Source organism: Mobula birostris, chromosome 1 (assembly GCF_030028105.1).
Source record: "Mobula birostris isolate sMobBir1 chromosome 1, sMobBir1.hap1, whole genome shotgun sequence".
NCBI lineage: Eukaryota > Metazoa > Chordata > Chondrichthyes > Myliobatiformes > Myliobatidae > Mobula > Mobula birostris.
The window spans coordinates 10021162-10041269 of NC_092370.1; the positions used below are offsets into that span (position 1 = coordinate 10021162).

Genomic DNA, 20108 nt, shown 5'->3' on the forward strand with positions numbered 1-20108 from the left:
ACCTTTTTCTCCCTCTGTCCCTCCCACTATACCCCTTGCCCATCCTCTGGGTTTTTCCTCCTCCCCCTTTTCTTTCTCCCTGGGCCTCCTATCCCATGATCCTCTCATATCCCTTTTGCCAATCACCTGTCCAGCTCTTGGCCCCATCTCTCCCCCTCCTGTCTTCTCCTATCATTTTGGATCTCCCCCTCCCCCTCCCACTTTCAAATCTTTTACTAGCTCTTCTTTCAGTTAGTCCTGACGAAGGGTCTCAGCCCGAAACATTGACTGTACCTCTTCTTAGAGATGCTGCCTGGCTTGCTGCGTTCACCAGCAACTTTGATGTGTGTTGCTTGAATTTCCAGCATCTGCAGAATTCCTCGTGTTTGTGTTTCAGTTACTGTCGCCTTCCTGTCAGCTTGAATCAGTCTGGCATTCTCCTCTGACCACTCATTAACAAGGCATTTTCAACCACAGAACTGCCACTCACTGGATTTTTTTGTTCTCGCACCATGTAAACTCTAGATCAGGGGTTCGCAACCTTGGGTCCATGGCCCCCTCGCTTAATGGTAGAGGTCCACGACCTTGTGCGTGACAATCCCAGGACATCGGCAACTTCTGAGATGCTCAACCCACCCCATCCATGGTCAAAGTCACTTAGATCACATATGTTCTCCATTCTGATGTTTGGTCTGAACAACAACTCAACCCCTTAATGATGTCTGCATGCTTTTATGCATTGAGTTGCTGCCATGTGATTGGCTGATTAGATATTTGCATTAGTGAGCAGGTGTGCAGGTGTACCTAGTAATGTGGCCACCATGTGTTGTTTAGTCCTCATGCAATTAATTACATCACCCCTCTGCAGAAATACACCATGTCCTGTGACCTATTTAATCAGCTCTGACCTTTTGCCACCTTACAATATTCAATTGTGTTCATGCTACACACAGTGGATTCTGGTTAATTGGGACATACTGAGACCAGTACATTTTGGCCCAATTAGGTAGCTGCCCCAATCAGCTGAAGTTTCATGGAAATAGTTGAAAAAGTATATAAGAGATAAACGGATGTTTAACCGAGGAACAAGTTATGTATTTAAATAAAATACAGAACAAATTGTAATACTACCAATACAAATACAGTACTATAAAGCTGTATATTTGTTCCTAATAGTAAACGACAGAGGAATTAATTCAGTGTACGCTGCCGTGTTCTTTTGATTGACTGTAAATGAACAAAATCAGTGCTGACAGCTAGTACAGATATTGGACTGCCTTCATACAATGCTTTTGACGATTGAATCCTCCAAATCTTGCTTATTCATTGAAACGTTCAAGGTAATTGTCGATACCTGCAAATTCTTTGCGTTCTTTGAAGTAGTGAAATCATTTCATTTTCACTCCTGGTTGTCTTTGGCATCTCCAAGCCTGAATGCTTGAAACTGAAGTGAGCAAAACAGTCCTCTTACTGCTTGTTTCCTGCCAATTATTAGGGACAAAAATTACTGCTTTTTGAGCTCAAAACACATGTGACTGACACTAGTTAAAAACTGTTCCTGCCCCAATTAATCAGCATAGCATTCCAAATAAATGAAGGGAATCCTGGCAATTTTCTCAATTAGTGTTTGTTACAGAAAAGTACAGCACAGAAACAGGCCCTTTGGCCCATCTATTCCATGACTAAACTATTTAAACTGCCTACTCCCATTCAAGGGCACCAAGACCATAACTGTCCATACCCCATCTTTAAGAGTTGTCCCAGATAAGCGACTGCCTTGATGAACAGATAAACAGATGATCTGGAATCCACTGTATCTTTTTAGTTTTTGTTACACGCAATTCTCTTGCACACATTCACTACTCTGATGCAGAGGAATAAAGAGTCGACCTTTCAGGCTGAGACCCTTCATCAAGACTGGCAGGTGGAGCGGACTGATGAAGGGTCTCGGCTCAAAACTTCAACAATTTATTCCTTTCCATAGATGCTGTCAGACCTGATGAGTTCCTCCAGCATTTTGTGTGTGTGCCATCTTAATTTTGTTTTTAAAGAAATATCTCTAGGATTAATGCAGAGCTGTTAAATAGTGTAACATCCTTTCCGCTGTAAATACGTACGTACCTGAGTGCATCGGTTTTTATTGGTTCTTATCAGTACTGCATGTACGCAACTTGCTATGCTGCTCTCTGAAATGATTTTGCTCCCTTTAGCTCAGCATAAATGAGATTATTCTTTGGTTAAGACTTTTAGACTGATGTGCCAAACCTCATGGTTTATTAAAATTTATCATCACATGTAAAGGGGATTTGTCAATAAGTTGTTTTGCTAAGTTTGTTTGGTGGAAAAGGCTAATAATGTCTGCTAATCAACTAACTCTGCTGGGAAACATTTGTTTGTAAAGTATTCACAGTCACATAGCTAACAGGACTTACGAAAGCACCTAGTAACCATTTGAATATCTTTTGAAGGATAGTCACTCTTAAGATCATAAGACATGGGAGCAAAATGAGGCCATTTGGCCCAACAAGTCTGCTTTGCCATTCCATCATGGCTGATTTATTATCCCTGTCAACCCCATTCTCTTGCCTTCTCCCCGTGACTTTGACACTCTTACTAATCAAGAACCTATCAGCCTTTGCTTTAAATATGCTCAATCACTTAGCCTCCACAGCTGTCTGTGGCAATGAATTCCACAGATACACTGCCGGCTGGCTAAAGAAATTCCTCATCTCTGTGATAAGACTGCTGAATGGATCCTGACCCGGATCTGGCCGTACCCTCCAAATATCCAGACCTGCCTCTCGGTTTTTTTGCACTACCTTACTTTATGTTTTTCTATTTTCTATTTATGATTTATAATTTAAATGTTTAATACATACTAATTTTTACTATTTTTTAATATTTTAAATATTTAATATTTGTACTCCAGGGAGCGGGAAGCGCAGAATCAAATATCGCTGTGATGATTGTACGTTCTAGTATCAATTGTTTGGTGACAATAAAGTATAAAAGGATATCCTTGTATTTTGAGGCTGTGCCCTTTGATCTGAGACTCCCCCTCTACAGGAAACGTCCTCTCCATGTCCATTCTATCTTGGTCTTTTAATATTTGATTGTTTGCAATGAGATTCCCCCTCATTATTTTAAACTCCAGTGAGTACAGGCCCAGAGCCATCAACCGCTCCTCTATCTAAACTGGGATCATTCTTGAGTAAATCCCTCTGCAAGTCGAGGTGAATGAAGTTATCAATGTGGTTCAGGAACCTGATGGTAGAAGGGTGATATTTGTTCCTGAACCTGGTGCTATGGGACCAGGCTGTTGTACCTCCTTCCTGATGGCAGCAGTGAGAACAGAGCATGGCCTGGTTGGTTGCCGGGGCGGGGAGGGGTTGGGGGGCTTTGATGATAGATGCTGCTGTAACAATAATGTAGTGTGCACGGGTTTATGGACCATTGAGAAATCTGATGGCAGAGGGGAGGAAGCTGCTTCTGAATCACTGAGTGTGGGTCTTCAGGCTCCTGTTCTTCCTTTCTGTTAGGAATGAGAAGAAGACATGTCCCAGATGGTGCGGGTCCTTAATGATCAATGCTGCCTTCTTGAGGCATTGACTGTTGAAGCTAACATTGATGGTGGGGAGCTGTGATGGAGCTGGCTGAGTCTACAATCTTGTGCATTAGAGACTTTATGCTAGACTCTGATGCAACCAGTCAGAGTGCTTTCCACCGAACAACCATTTTATTTGCGATATTGTTGATCTTGACAAGTATGTTGGCCAGGAATGTGGTGAAAGTTCGAAGTTACATTTTTAGTATTTTATGTAGGACAGATCAATCTTTGCCTTAGTTTCTCATTCGGCGAAGGGCATTTCCATTACTTTCAGATTCAGAAGCTTTCATTTCAAAATTATGTTGCATTTTCATTTATCATGAGGGATTTCAATATGCAGGTAGATTAGGAAAATCAGATTGGTGCTGGATCCCGAGAGAGGGAATTTGTAGAATGCCTATGAGATGTATTTTTAGAGCAGCTTGTGTTTGAGCCCACTTGGGAAAAGCTGTTAATGGATTGTGTGTTGTGTAATGAAACAGATTTGATTAGGGAGCTTAAGGTAAAGGAACCATTAGGAGAGAGTGATACAGAACTCACTCGGCAGTTTCAGAGGGAGAAGCTAGAAGTATTGGACTAAGGGGAATTACATAGGCATGAGAGGGAAACTAGCCAAAGTTGATTGGAAAGGGACACTAGCAGGGATGAAGGCAGAGCTGCAATGGCTGGAGTTTCTGGGACCAGTTCTGAAGGTGTGGGGTAGATACATCCCAAAGAAGGAGTATTCTAAAGGAAGGATTAGGCAACCGTAGCTTTTAAGGGAAGTGAAAGACAGGGTATATAGCAAAAACTAGTGGGAAGTCAGAGAATTGAGAAGCTTTTAAAAGCTAACAGAAGGCAACTAAAAAAGCTATTAAAAAGATAAAAGATAGAACAGAATAGAACTTTATTCTCATTGCTCAAGACAATGAGATTGCAGTGCTACTCCAGTCTGTGCAAAACAGATATTTACAATGCACGCGATGTAATAAAACACATTGATAAATGTAGTGTATATGGATTTCAGTAAGGCATTTGATAAGGTTCCCCATGCGAGGCTCGTTCAGAAAGTAATGAGGAATGAAATCCAAGGAGACCTTGCTTTGTGAATTCAGAACTGGTTTGCTCACAGAAGGCAAAGGGTGGTTGCAGGTGGTTTGTATTCTGCATGAAGGCTGGTGACCAGTGGTCTTCTGTAGGGATCTGTTCTGGTACCCCTCCTCTTTGTGATTTTTATAAATGACCTGGATGAAGAAGTAGAAGGGTGGGTTAGTATGTTTGCTGATGACACAAAAGTTGGGGGTGTTGTGGATAGTCTGGAGGGTTGCCAGTGGTTACAGTGCGACATCGATAGGATGCAGAACTGGGCTGAGAAGGCCAAGAGTTGGACTTGGTTGTCAGAGGCTGTTAGAGGTGCTCGTCATTTGGAGCACTTAGTAGGTAGTGGGAGCTTATCCCCACTACCACTCTCGGCTATGACAACCTTAGGAACCTGTTCTATGGTGCGGCTTAATTTAAAAAAAACATATGTGCATGCAACAAGTGATTTTGATAGTCTATAACACTCAAAGACCATTGACAAGCTGGGGTGTAGCATTATTCAGCTGCACAACAGCCCTCGTGAAGAAGCTGTTTCTTTAGTCTTACTGTCTTGGCTAAGAAGTTTCTGTATCTCCTACCAGATGGCAGGCGATTGAACAGACAGTGTCTGGGATTGGATGTGTCTTCAGTGATGTTACAAGTGTGCCATAGGCATCGAGAATTGCAGATTGTCTCCAGGCCCAGCAGTTGATTCCCAATGATGAGCTGAACCATCCCAATCACCTGCTGGAATGCCTTGTGATCTGTCTTACTGCAGCTAGAGTACCACGCGGTCATTCTGCATGTTAATATGCTCTCTATTGCACATCAATAAAAGTTGTCCAGCAATTTTTGGGGCAAATTAGGTCTTAAGCACCTCAGGTATATAGCTGCTGTTGTGTCTTCCCTACCATCGAGGTTGTGTTGTTCATGCCCAAAAATGGAGACCCTTTTCACTACTTCACCATTTAAGAATATGAAGCCAATGATATTAAATGGGATACAAAAAGGTTTTTTAGATATATGGAGAGTAAAAGAGGTGAAAGTGAATATTGGACTGCTGGAAAATGATACTGGAGAGGTAGTAATGAGGGACAAAAAAATGGCAGGTAAAAATGTCAGTGGAAGAAACTAGCAGTAAGTCAGAAATTCATATCAGGTTACTGCTTTGTTGCTATTACTAAGGAGAAGGTGCTTGGGAAGCTGAAAGATCTGAAGGTAGATAAGTCACCTGGCCCAGATGGACTACATCCCAGGGTTCTGAAAGAGGTAGGTGAAAACATTGTGGAAGCATTAGTCATTGGAAATGTCACTCCGCTCTTAAAGAAAGGATGGAGGCAGAAAAGTGATATTATGTACCAGTTAGCCTGATTTCAGTGGTTGGGAAGATGTTGGAGTCTATAATTGATCATGAAATTTCAGGGCACTTGGAGACACATGATAAAATAGGGCAAAGTCAGCATGGTTTTCTGGAGAGGGAAATTGTGACTGACAAATCTGTTGGAATTCTTTGAGGAAATAACAGGCAGGATAGACAAAGGAGAGACAGTGGATGTTGTTTACTTGGATTTTCAGAAGGCCTTTGACAAGGTGCCACACATGAGACTTCTTAACAAGATAAGACCAGATGGTATGACAGGAAAGATACTAGCATTGATGGAAGATTGGCTGATAGGCAGGAGACAAAGAGTGGGAATAAAATAAGTCTCTTCTGGTTGGTAGTGGTGTTCTGCAGGGGTTCATGTTAGGACCGTTCCTTTTTACATTATAGGTCAATGACTTGGATGATGGAACTGATTAGTTTGTGGCCAAGTTTGTTGACGATATGAAGATAGGTGGGGGCAGGTAGTGTTGAGGAAGCAGGGAATTTATAGAAGGACTTAAACAGATGAAGAGAATGGGAAAAGAAATGGCCGATGGAGTATTGTGTCGGGAAGAGTATGGTCATGCAATTTGCTAGAGGGGATAAAGACGTAGACTATTTCTAAGTGGGGAGAAAATTCAAAAATCAGGGAGACTTGGGAGTCTTCGTGCAGGATTCCTTAAAGGTTGCTGATTGAGTCAGTGGTGAGAAAGGCAAATGTGATGTTAATTGTCAGAATAGAAGGATATCCCTTTAGTACAGAGGTGAGGAGGAATTTTTTTTATCCAGTTGGTGATGAACCTGTGGAATTCATTGCCACAGACTGCTATGGAGACCAAGTCATTGAGTATATTTAAAGCTGAGTTTGATAGTTTCTTGACTAGTCAGGGCATCAGAGGTTACAGGAAGAGGGATAAAGAATCAGTCATGTTGGAATGGCGATGCAGACTCGATGGTCTGATTGGCCTAATTCTGCTCCTATGTTTTATGGTCTATGTGAATGTTGTCTGCATAGACTTCAGCAAGGCCTTTGACAAGACCCTGCATGGGAGGCTGTTTCAGAAGGTTCAGTTGCCTGGCATATAAGATGAAGGGGTAAATTGGATTCAAAATTAGTTTAGTTGTAGAAGCCAAAGAGTTGCCTCTCTGAGTGAAGGTATGTGACTAGTGGTGTGTCACAGGGATCGGTGCTGGGTCTATTGTTATTTGTCATCTGTATTAATGATTTGGATGATAGTGTTGCAAACTGGATCAGGATATTTTCAGGTGACACCAAGATTGTGGGCATAGTGGACTGCGAGGACTGTCGAAGCTTGCAGCGAGATCTGGATCAGCTGGAAAAATGGGGTGAAAAATGGCAGATGGAATCTAATGCAGACAAATGCAATGTGTTGTACTTTGGGAGGACAAACCAGGGTAGGACTTACACGGTTACTGGTAGAACACTGTGGAGTGTGGTCGAACAGAGTGATCTGGGAATACCGACCCATAATTCCTTGAAATGGCATCACTGGTGCATAGGGTCATAAAGAGAGCTTTGGCACATTGTCCTTCGTAAAAAAGACTATTGAGTACAGGAGTTGGGATTTGATGTTGAAGTCGTTGAGGCAAAATTTGGAGCATTGTGTGCAGTTTATTTGCTAGTTGAAGCCGGCTTCCTCCATGTCCCTCGCTGATTGGCCGGTTTAAAAGTTGTGGCCACTCTTTGCTATTGGTGTGCTCGCTGTGGCACCAATTTCTGGTTCTGCCTACAGGAAAGATATCAATAAGATTGAAAGAGAACTGAGAAAATTTACAGGAGATTGGGTGAGTCTAGAACGGGAGGTCATAAGGATGAAAAGTAAAATATTTATGGGGAACCTGACAGGGAACAACTTCACTCAGAGGATGGTGTCAGTGTGGAATGAGCTGCCAGCATGTAGAGTGGGCGGTTGGTTTATTTGCTGGTTGAAGCCCGCTTCCTCTATGTCACTGGTTGATTGGCCAGTTTAAAAGTTGTGGCCGCTCTTTACCATTTGTTGGTGTGTGTGCTACGGCATGGATTTCTGGTTCTGGGCACCTCAAGGGGTATAAGAATGGCACATGTGGGAGGCTTGGCTTCTGTTTGCTTTGTCCCCACGTCGCGACCAGTGCCGATGAGCCATTGGCAAGGTATGCTCTGCGCGCACTCTTAGCTAAGTATCTGCTGAATATTTAGTTCTGTAGCTTGTGCAACTTGGGGGAACTTAAATGTTGGTCAAATCTTTTACTGCTTGTAACTAAGTGATTAATATGCTTATTCATAATTAACATCTGCTGTCTTACTCTCCAAACCCGCGAACCTGCTTCCACATTACAGAGCCGGAGTGGTAGATGCAGGTATGATTGCAAAATTTAAGAGAAGTTTAGATCGATACATGGATGGTAGGGCTGTAGTTAAAGTGCCATTGATAGGACTAGGCAAATTAACAGTTCAGCATGAACTAGATGGGTACTTTCTGCTCTGTTGTACTCCATGACTCAATGACTTGAACTTGTTGTTCTTGTTGCCTTGATCTTCGGTAGTACTTTCCACTTCATTGTTTGTTATTTGGTTTGCATCATTTGATTCTCCTAAAGGCTGATTTATACTCGTGCGTCGAATGTATGCTGTAGGTATCGTGTACCCCTCGCCATACCCTACGCCATAGGGTGACGTGCACCTCCCCAAAAATGTAACTCACGCGTCGTGGCGATGCAGACCGCAACAACTGTGATTGGTCCACTTGGTAGCATTGCATTTCCTCCTACGCATTTCCGATTGCTTTGCTCCACCATGTCTGTACATCATCATCATCATCATTGGGTGCCATGCCCAGTTTGAGCTTTGACTGCCATGGCCCACACGCTCCTGTTCGGGTCAAGTGGATCAATTCATTGGTATTCATTTCCAATTCTCTGGCTGCCGTCTCCATCATCATTTGTCTTTGTTTTCCTCTTACTTTCTTCCCTTCAATCTTTCCCATAATTACCTTGCATTCTAACTCCTCTTTCCTAATCACATGTCCAATGAAGTTATGTTGCCTTTTCATGATCTCATACATTATTTCTCTTTTTGTGTTTGCTCTGTTCATGACACCCTCGTTAGATATTCGTTTCGTCCATGATATTCTTTGCATCCTCCTCAAAAACCACATTTCTGCTGCTACAATTTATTTCCTCATGTTACTAGATATTGTCCAACATTCTGAGCCATATAACATAACTGGATAAACATAACATTTCAGTACTCTGAGGTGGGTTGTCATGCCTAGTTTAGTATTGGTCAGTATACTCTTCATTCTTATAAAGGTGTCTTTTGCCATCCCTATTCTTCTTTTGATGTCCATTGTACATGTCTGTACACTGATGCGAAATAAATGGTTGGAGATGATGAACCAGATCGTCAAATCTACCTGCTGACATCCGAAAATATTTGAAATACATTTCCATGTCTCTCATGAAGAAACTCAACACAGTGGCATAGAAACCCCACCGCCAACTAGCGTTTTGGCGGTGAATTGCAGAGCAACGCAGACACAACTACGCATGCTCGCTACGGCATAGGGCTACGCAAAAGTATTAATCAGGCCTACGGCGTAGCCCATACGCACAAGTATAAATCAGCCTTAACTCTGAATGGCTTGAAGTATTTCTCTGTAATACCTATACAAGTCGTGTGTGAATAGATTTGGGTAGTTTCTTCTTTGAATCAAGGTGCTGGTATTTAGGTGTGCAAGCAGGAAAAGAAATGAAAATGTAGAATTTATAAAGTTAAAATCTTCTTGTTGATGGAAGCCAGGTTCATTTTTCAGTGCACCCAAAACTACCCATGGTTTATTTATCCTAGCTATCAAAACCTTATACTTACCAAAACATTGATTCCACTCTCCAGTGTCCACTGTACTGTGTCCAATGTTGTTTGTGTAACGCTCAGCTATATCGGCTCATATTTATCTAGGGGAAACTCCGTCCGCTGCCCAACTGTGTCTCCCGGTTGCGTTGGTTCCTGATTCGGCCTCAAAAACCTCAATCATCAGCCAGCGCACAATGTACATTTTACAGATTACACTTTATAAATCTTACTAGGACTATGAGATTAATAGAGATACAACATAAAAGGAAAAGAAAAAGGTGCCAGACTTACCAAAGTTCAATTTCTTTGTGCACACACAGTTGGAGCTCAAATACCCGGGGTCTTCTCTCTTCACCCTGTGATCCACTCCGACCCCCTCGACTCGCAGCTCGGGACCACCCAAGGTGATCGAACCGAGCGCTCCGTCTTATTCCCGGTCACTCCTCCAAAAGCCCGCTGAAACCCCCGTTTCCCAGCCATATGAGACAATATCACCCCAAAAAAAAAATAACATGGACACCCATTGGTTCATTCGCTCTCTTATCAATAACATAACCCAAACAAGCTGCAGTGAGAGAACCTTCTCAGCACTTAACATAACAAAGAAGCCTTTTTGATTAACATACGCAGTAACATAAAAGAAGAAACCCCTTACACTCTCCCCCCACCAAATAAAAGTCATGCCCTCATGACATTAACAGAGTTCACCATTGCTCCTTGCAAAACAAAAAACCCAACCCAGGTGCATAAAGCAGTGACATAACTTCCCAGGGCAGTAGAGATCACACCCTGTTCTCCCGGCGCTGTATAGGTCAACCTCTCAGGGGGGTGCCTACTTCTGAGACCTCCGTACCTCCTCTGCCGACCCTTCCGGCTCAGACACCACGGGTGACACCTTGGGCCTTACCTGTCAGACCTTCATCCTCTCCCTAACTGTGAGCCCTCTGTCTCGGGTTCTGGTTCCACCCTTTCTTCCCCCAGTGCCGGCTGTATCTCAGGCTGCCCCCCAACACCCTCCCTCCTCTCACCTAACTCAGTGGGGGAAGGGCCAGGAGCCTCTTCTTCCGGTACCGGGGAATTTGCGAATGGAAATAGGTGCCACATGTCCGAATCATCGTCTTCTGAAGCAGTATCCCTTTCCGGGGTGGGGACCGGTCCCGTCTCTTTCGCAGCGGGCTCTTCCCTCGCCCCACACCCTCGCAGAGTCCTCGTACTAGGCGTAAACTCCCATTTGGGCTCTTGGTCTACTTGCACCTCTCGACCCAGAGGTAACAGGTGGTTCCGATGGAGTACCTTGACAGGCCCCTTCCTATCCTCGGGCCTCACCCGGTAAACAGGTAGATTCGGCATCTGGCTCTCTACCACATAGGGGGCGGCTGCCCAACGGTCCGCCAACTTGTGCTTACCAGGTAGTCCTAAATTCCGGATAAGGACCCGGTCTCCCGGCAGTAGTTGGGCAAACTTCATTTTCTGATCATACCTCCTCTTATTCCCTTGATTCTGCTTGTTGTCGCCGCCTCAGCCAACTCGTATGCCCTTTTCAACTCTCTCCTCATATCGGACATATACTTCAGATAGGGCTTTGAAGGTAATTCACCTACTTCAGTCCCAAAACACAGGTCAATGGGCAACCTCGCTTCCCACCCGAACATCAGATAATAAGGCGAGTACCCTGTAGTGTCATTGCGAGTACAATTGTAACAGTGAACCAAATGTCCAATGTGCTGACTCCAGTTACTCTTCTGACCGATCTCCAGAGTCCCGAGCATGTCCAACGGGGTCCGGTTAAACTCCTCGGGCTGAGGATCACCCTGCGGGTGTTAGGGGGTGGTCCTGGATTTCTCGACTCCAAGCATACCCAGTAATTCATGGATAAGCCTGCTCTTGAAGTCCTGTCCCTGATCACTATGGATCCGCTGGGGGAGGCCATAATGAACAAAGTACTTCTCCCATAACACCTTCGCCACTGTAGTCTCTTTCTGGTCCTTAGTGGGAAACGCGTGAGCATATCTAGTGTAGTGATTCGTGATGACTAAGACATTCGCGGTGTTGCTGGTGTCTGGCTCAATAGACAGGAAATCCATACGCACCAGGTCCATGGGTCCCGCAATCTGCAAGTGGGACAAAGGAGCTGCCTGTGCGGGCAGGGTCTTCCTCTGGATGCAGCGACTGCGTTTCTTACAGTATTCATCAACCTCCCCCCTCATCCAGGGCCAGTAAAACTGGTCCTTGAGTAATCCATAGGTCTTTTCCACTACCAAGTGCCCGGAATCATCATGTAGTGCCTGGAGCACAGTCTTCTGATACTTCTCAGGCATGACCAGCTGCCAACACCGGGGGTGATCCAGGGGCGACGTGACCCAGTACAAGATTTGGTTCTTCAGCTTCAACCGAGGCCACTCCTTCTGTAGTAAGGGCACTGAGGCGTGCTTCGCCTTCTGTGCCTGAGCCATCTCCCCCTTTTTAGCCGCGTACCAGATAGTGCCAATGCTCGGGTCTTCACGCTGAGCTGCCCCCACTTCCTGGGGGCTCACCTCCGGCAGCTGCCTGTTCCTCAGAGCAGTCAAATTACAGTACACAGTGGCTAACGTGTCATCGTCAACTCCCAATTGATCCACTGCCCGATCCGGCCCCATTGGGACTCCTGCTTTAGTGTCGCTCACAAATTGACACATGGCTTTCATTCCCGGGGCAGGGACACTCTCCCACTCCTCAGCCGTGCCCGACTCATCATGTGCCCGATGAGATAAAGCATCTGCATCGATGTTCGGACCCCCCGGCCAGTACTTCAGGCTGAACTCGTAGGCAGACAAAGCCGCCAACCACCGATGCGCAGTGGTGTCCAGTTTTGCCGATGTCAGGATATAAGTGAGAGGGTTGTTGTCCGTTCTCACCCCAAACTTGGCCCCGTATAGATAGTCGCTCAACATGTCCACCACCGCCCATTTCAGTGCCAGGAACTCCAACTTGTGAGTGGGATAGTTTCTCTCAGATGGCGACAAACTTTGGCTGACAAACACCACCGGCCTCAATCCGTTGCCCTGTTCCTGGTACAGGACAGCCCCCAGACCCTCTCGACTGGCATTTATGTGCATTACATACGGCTTCCGGGGATCGGCTAAAGCCAGCACCGGGGCCTGCGTCAGCGCCCTTTTCAGAGATTGGAACGTATCCTCACATTGAGCATCCCACCTCGATCCAAAGGGCTCCGCCGGGTTCAAGTATCCTCCTACCTCCGGCCCGCGGTCTCCCTTCCTTTTCTTCCCCACAGGTGGATAGCCACACAACAGCTGGTTCAATGGGTGACTCATTTTAGCGTATCCTTTCACGAATCGCCGGTAATACCCACAAACCCCCAAAAACGAGCGCAGGGCGCTCACCTTCTGGGGTCTCAGCCAGGTGGTCACTGCGTCTATCTTAGCCGGATCAGTAGCCACTCCATCTCGCGAAATTATGTGTCCAACATAGCTGACCGACGGCTTACAGAACTGGCATTTATCCAGGGAAAGTTTTAACCCTTCCTCCTTCAGCTGACTCAACACCTTCAGCAGCCACTCTTCATGTTCCTCCAACGTAGATCCAAACACTATCAGATCATCCAGATACACCAACACCTCGAGCAGGTTCATATCCCCCACTGTCCTCTCCATGAGCCTCTGGAAGGTGGCTGGGGCCCCTGATATGCTTGGGGCATTCGTTCGAACTGAGAGAATCCCGGGGACAGATGAAGGCTGTCTTCTCTTTATCGGCTCCACTGATCGGAATCTGGTAATACCCACTCCGCAAATCCAAGACACTAAACCACTGCGCACCACTCAAACAGGCCAACGTGTCTTCAACCCTCGGGACCGTATACTGGTCGGGGACAGTGCGCTGGTTCAGGGTCCTATAGTCCACACATGTGCGTACCTTCCCATTTTTCTTCCTGGCCCCTACTATGGGGGATGCATAGGGGCTCCGGGACTCCTCAATAATCCCTGCATCCTTCAACTGCTGCAAGTGCTGCCGCACATCTTCCATATCTGCTGGGGCCAACCGCTACGACCTTTCTCTAAACGATGTGTCATTTGTCACCTGGATAGTGTGACGAGTGCTCTTGGAGCAGCCCACATCAAACTCGCCCCGAGAAAAGACATCCCCTAGCTTCAGCCTCTTCTCCACCAACCCTCTCTTGTACTCCGGCGGTACGGGGGAGTCCTCAAAATTAAAGGCCTCATCGGTCAGCCACCCCCGTTCTCCAATAGTTTTCCTCCAGTGGGCTTCACGGGGCACTAGACATCACTGTCACCGGGAACAAGTGCGCGAGGGGCATCTTGCGCTTAAAGGTGATCTCCCTCTCCGTTGTGTTCCTTACAATCACCCCCATCCGGCATCCTTGTACAACCGAGGGCCTCTGCAATTCAGGTCTCACCAGTACCCCAGCCAGGAACCGGGATTCCCCTTCAAGGTCTTCCAGGGCGTCTACTAACAGGGCCTCGCCCGCCAGTACTCCGGGGAATCTGGGGGTCCCCATTACTAGTGCCACCTCCCCTGGCCATATCACCTTAGGCCTCGCCTGAGTACACCACATCGTCCCTCGTTTGCACTCAGGATCCAGCCCCTGGGGGTCACCCACTCCTTCGTACACCGCTCCGAACACTGGGTGTACCGAGCGGGTCTCCAGAAAGTTCTCCCCCACCTTCTCCTTACAGGCTCCCAGGAGCTGTCGCACAAGAGGGGAGTTATTCCCCCCCAGAAGGGCAGCGTCACCGGTTTCCACCGGGTCCGGACAAACCAACACCAACACCTCAAAGGCTCCCGACACTCCCACATCGCCCTCTGAGAATTCCAATCTCACTGACAGTACCCATCGTACGGGTAACCACCATCATTTATGCCCCGAATATCCAGTGCATTAAACGGGGTTACTGGCAAATGCTTCAGATATTTGTTGTAGAACGACCGGTACAATAAGGTAACCTGCGATCCTGTGTCAAGGATGGCTCTTGCAAAGATTCCCTCTATCTATAGGGACACGCTGGAACGGGGTCCCACTAATCCATCCGGAATAAGGGCTTGGGCTTACGGGGGTCCCATGGCTGATTTCCGGGAACATGTTCCTCCAGAGACTCCAGTCCGTTCCCTCACTGAGTCTCTCCTAGGTTTCCCAACACCTCTCCCTTCTTAGTCGCCAGGGGGCTTGCCCTCTGCAGGGCGCCTTGTCTCTCACAATCCCTCCGAAAGTGGGCCTCTTCCCCACAGCTTCCTCCTGAGACGCCCGCCACTCCCAGCCCACTGCGCAGGCCGTCCCCCGAAGGGGGTACTCTCCCTGTCCATCCCCTCAAGCGAGGGGTCCCTACCCCACAGGTCCCCTTAGGTTTCTTGGTTCTCAACCTCCTGTACCGCTGGGGATTGTCCCCAGTGACCAGAGCCCCCTCTCCGGCCCAACATGCTCTCATCCTCCTGCACCTCTCTAATCAGCTGCCCGAATGATGGAGGGGGGCTCCTTTTATAGGACTGCCGGAGACTCCAAGCCACCTTGTCCTCCTCCAGGGAACCACTAAATATCTGACTCATCCTCAACCTTGCCACTTCATCCGCCTTCACTACCCCTCAGCGCCGCAACCCGGTAAACATTCTCTCCAGTCAAAAAATGTATTCTGAGAGCTTTTCCCCTCTACCCTGCTGCATGTGGTGAAACTCCGCTAAAAGCTCCCAGGATTCTCCCGACATTCCAAACGCTCCCTCCAAAGCTTCCGGATAGTCCGCCAGGAAAGCCAAGGGCTGTTCAGCTTTCAGCTCCTGGATGACACCGGCCGCCCCTCCCCTCAAACTTTCCACCAATCACTGTCTCTTTTCCTCATCTGAGCCTGGCCACGCCTCTAACAACTGGGACATATTTTCGATCCATGTGTCATAGTCGTCCTCCCCTTCCGGGGTAGGTGTGGCTCCTGAGAAAATTCTCAACTTCGGGCGGGGCCCCTCGGCCCTTCTCACCAGGGAGGTAATGGCGGCTGCTAACTTGGAGGTCTCACCTCTAGCTGGGGTTGGGGCCTGGCCAAGCCTTCCCACTCTGATCCCCCCCACCACTGGCTACTGGCACCTCCCCTGGGGTCTCTTCTAGCTCCTCCACCGGTGTCTCCTCACTTTCTTCCTCCGGGAGGGTGTGGAGGCCTCACGGCCCCGCCTCCCCCTGGACACTGACTGTCGCTGGCAGTTCCAATGTCATGACGTCAGCACTTGTACGAACCAACACCCAGCTGGATTCCACTTCTTTACCGCACCTTCTAGCTATCAGTTCTACCTGCCCGATACCTTTAATCAAACTCAACCCCCGCACTAATACATCTCCTGAAATGCGGAAATCCACCCCACTTAACACACACGCATGATTAACCGGTACGTCCTCTAACTCACACCAGCTTACAATCTTATCTCGATCCATCTCCGCACTACTTAACGTGGCGATTTATACAGCTTACCGAAAATTCAATCCCTGATGTCGGCCCCCACAAATGCTATATCGGCTCATATTTATCTAGGGGAAGCCCCGTCCGCCGCCCAACTGTGTCTCCCGGTTGCGTCAGTTGCTGTGCAATGCCACCTGATTCGGCCTCAAACATCAATCATCAGCCAGCACACAATATACAAACGTTTGTACATTTTACAAATTACACTTTATAAATCTTATTAGGACTATGAGATTAATAGAGATACAATATAAAAGGAAAAGAAAAAGGTGCCAGACTTATCAAAGTTCAATTTCTTCGTGCACACACAGTTGGAGCTCAAATACCCGGGTCCTTCTTTCTTCCCCCTGCGATCCACTCTGACCCCCTCAACTCGCAGCTTGGAACGACCCAAGGTGATCAACCAGAGCGCTCCCAGCATGTCCGACTTACTCCCAGTCTCTCCTCCAAAAGCCCGCCGAAACCCCCGTTTCCCAGCCATATGAGACAGAATATCACCCCAAAAAAAGAATAACATGGACACCCATTGGGTCATTCGCTCTCTTATCAATAATATAACCCAAACAAGCTGCAGCGGGAGAACCTTCTCAGCACTTAACATAACAAAGAAGCCATTTTGATTAACATACGCAGTAACATAAAAGAAGAAACCCCTTACATTTGTCATATACATTAATGATCTGGATGATGGAGTGGTAAATTGGATTAGTAAGTATGCAGATGATACTAAGATAGGTGGAGTTGTGGATAATGAAGTAGGTTTTCAAAGCTGCAGAGAGATTTAGGCCAGTTAGAAGAATGGGCTGAAAGATGGCAGATAGAGTTTAATGCTGATAAATGTGAGGTGCTGCATTTTGGTAGGACTAATCAAAACAGGACTTACATGGTAAAACATAGGGCATTGAAGAATGCAGTAGAACAGAGGGATCTAGGAATAATGGTGCATAGTTCCCTGAAGGTGGAATCTCATGTAGATAAGGTGGTGAAGAAAGCTTTTGGTATGCTGGCCTTCATAAATCAAAGCATTGAGTATAGGAGTTGGGATGTAATGTTAAAATTGTACAAGGCATTGGTAAGGCCAAATTTGGAGTATTGTGTACAGTTCTGGTCACCGAATTATAGGAAAGATGTCGACAAAATAGAGAGAATACAGAGAAGATTTACTAGAATGTTACCTGGGTTTCAGCACCTAAGTTACAGAGAGAGGTTGAACAAGTTGGGTCTTTATTCTTTGGAGCGTAGAAGGTTGAGGGGGGACTTAATAGAGGTATTTAAAATTATGAGGGGGATAGAGTTGACGTGGATAGGCTTTTTCCATTGAGAGTAGGGGAGATTCAAACAAGAGGACATGAGTCGGGAGTTAGGGGGCAAAAGTTTAAGGGTAACATGAGGGGGAACTTCTTAACTTCTTTACTCAGAGAGTGGTAGCTGTGTGGAACGACCTTCCAGCAGAAGTGGTTGAGGCAGGTTCGATGTTGTCATTTAAAGTTAAATTGGACAGCTATATGGACAGGAAAGGAATGGAGAGTTATGGTCTAAGTGCAGGTCGGTGGGACTAGGTGAGAGTAAGTGTTCGGCACAGACTAGAAGGGCCGAGATGGCCTGTTTCCATGCTGTAATTGTTATATGGTTATATGGTTAAATGCTTTATATAATCCCACTGCTTCCTGTTCATCTGTTTTCTTGTCAGAGACAAATTTTTGTGTTCTTTGATTTTACACATTAGAGTCAATAATTAAGTGCTTCACAGGAGAGCAAATTTAGAGCAATATATTTTAACTGAGGGAATTTTACAGATTTATATTTAATTGAAGAGGGAAAAATGTGAAAAATATCTTTAAAGAATGACTTGCATTTGGATAGTACTCCTTGCATCTCTAAGAGAACGTCTCAAAACACTTTACAGCCAATGAATACTTTTGAAATTACATTTTTAATATAGAAATGTGATAGCTAATTTGCGTTTGGATAGAACCTTTCACACCTCTAAAAGAACTACCCCTCAACCATCAAGCTCTTGAACCAAAGTAGATAACTTCACTCAACTTCACTTACCTCAACATTGAAATGTTTTCACAACCAATGGACTCACTTTCAAGGACTCTTCTCTATAATTATTTCTTTTTCTTCCTCCTCCTCCTCCTCCTCCTCCTCCTCTTCCTCCTCCTCTTCCTCCTCCTCTTCCTCCTCCTCTTCCTCCTCCTCTTCCTCCTCCTCTTCTTCCTCCTCTTCCTCCTCCTCTTCCTCCTCCTCTTCCCTCCTCCTCTTCCTCCTCCTCTTCCTCCTCTTCCTCCCTCCTCCTCCTCCTCTTCCTCCTCTTCCTCCTCCTCCTCCTCCTCCTCCTCCTCCTCTTCCTTGCCCCCACCCCCGCCGCAGTTTGTTGCCTTCTGCACTCTGGTTGAATGCCCTAGTTTGTTTATTTATTGAGATACAGCGTGGAATAGGCCTTTCTGGCACCTTCGAGCCATGCTGCCCAGCAATGCCCTGATTTATACCTAGCCTGATCATGGGACAATTTAGAATGACCAGTTAGCTTACCAGCTGGTACTGATCCTGGTGGCCAATCAGCAACGGGAGCAGCACACAGCAACGAGGGTTCTTGCACGTTGGCGACACTTGTTTAAAAGGAGAGCTTTGTGGGTGGTTCGGGCTCATTCTGATGGCCCGTTCAGCGGCAGGAGCAGACTACAGCTACAAGGTTTTTCGCAGGTTGGCGACACTTGTTTAAAAGTACAGAAGGGTGGCTATTGTTGGGAGTAGGCCAGAGTGAGAGTAGGAGTGTCAGGCTTTGGCTTAAAGGAGGCTTCAGCTCAAAAGAATGTTGGCTCTGGGTTAGTTTCTGTTAAGGTTCCCTTTTTTTTCTCCTCTTACCCTAGTGTAGTAAATGGCCGTTGTGTGCTCCTCATGCCGGACGTTGGAGTCCTGGGAGACCCTGAGTCTCCCAGGGAACCACATCTACATGAAGTGCATCGGGCTGCAGCTTCTTGAAGACCATGTTGGGAATATAGAACAGCAGCTGCATGATCTTTAACTTGTATAGGAGAGCGAGGAGATAGTCGATCAGAGTTGCAGGGAAGTAGTCACCCCTAAGTTGTAGGAGGTGAGTAGCTGGGTGACTATCCAGGGAAATGCAAATGTGAAGGCAGTTAGTGCAGAGCACCCCTTTGGCTTCCCTTCAATAATAAGTATACTGGTTTGGATACCGTTGTAGGGGATGACCACCCAGGGGAATACCATGGAGACCATGTTACTGGCACTGAGCATGGGTCCGTGGTGCAGAGGAGAAGAGGGGAGTGGTAGTGATAGGGGCTCAATAGTCAGGGGAACAGACAGGAGATTCTGTGAATGTGAATGTGACACCCGAATGGTATGCCGTCTCCCTGGTGCCAGGGTCAGGGACATCTCGAATCACATCCATAGCATTTTGGAAGGGGAGGGATAGCAGCCAGATGTCTTGGTACCTACTGGTACCAATGACATAGGAAAAGCAAAGAAATCTTGAAAAGAGAATTTGGAGAACTAGGTAGAAAGCTGAGAAGTAGGATCCCCAGGGTAGTAATTTCTGGATTGCTGACTGTGAGGGTAGAACCAGGATGATTTGGCAGATTAATGCGTGGCTGAGAAGCTGGTGCAGGGGGCAGGGCTTCAGGTTCTTTGTTCATTGAGATCTCTTCTGGGGGAGGTATGACCTGTACAAAAGTGACGGGTTGCACCTGAACCCAAAGGGCACCAGTATTCTCACGGGCAGGTTTGATGGAGCTGTTGGGGAGGCTTTAAGCTAATTTGGCAGGGGGGTGG

General features: G+C 46.6%; 1 protein-coding gene and 1 pseudogene across 11 annotated transcripts in view; one reads left to right on the forward strand and one right to left on the reverse strand.

Annotated features, from left to right (window-relative positions):
- The window catches only part of sugct (succinyl-CoA:glutarate-CoA transferase), a 564860-nt gene that overhangs the window by 14791 nt on the left and 529961 nt on the right, over positions 1-20108 (forward strand). The gene's annotated exons all lie outside the window — the stretch shown is intronic.
- LOC140199409 (paraneoplastic antigen Ma2 homolog) lies at positions 12850-16285 on the reverse strand (annotated as a pseudogene).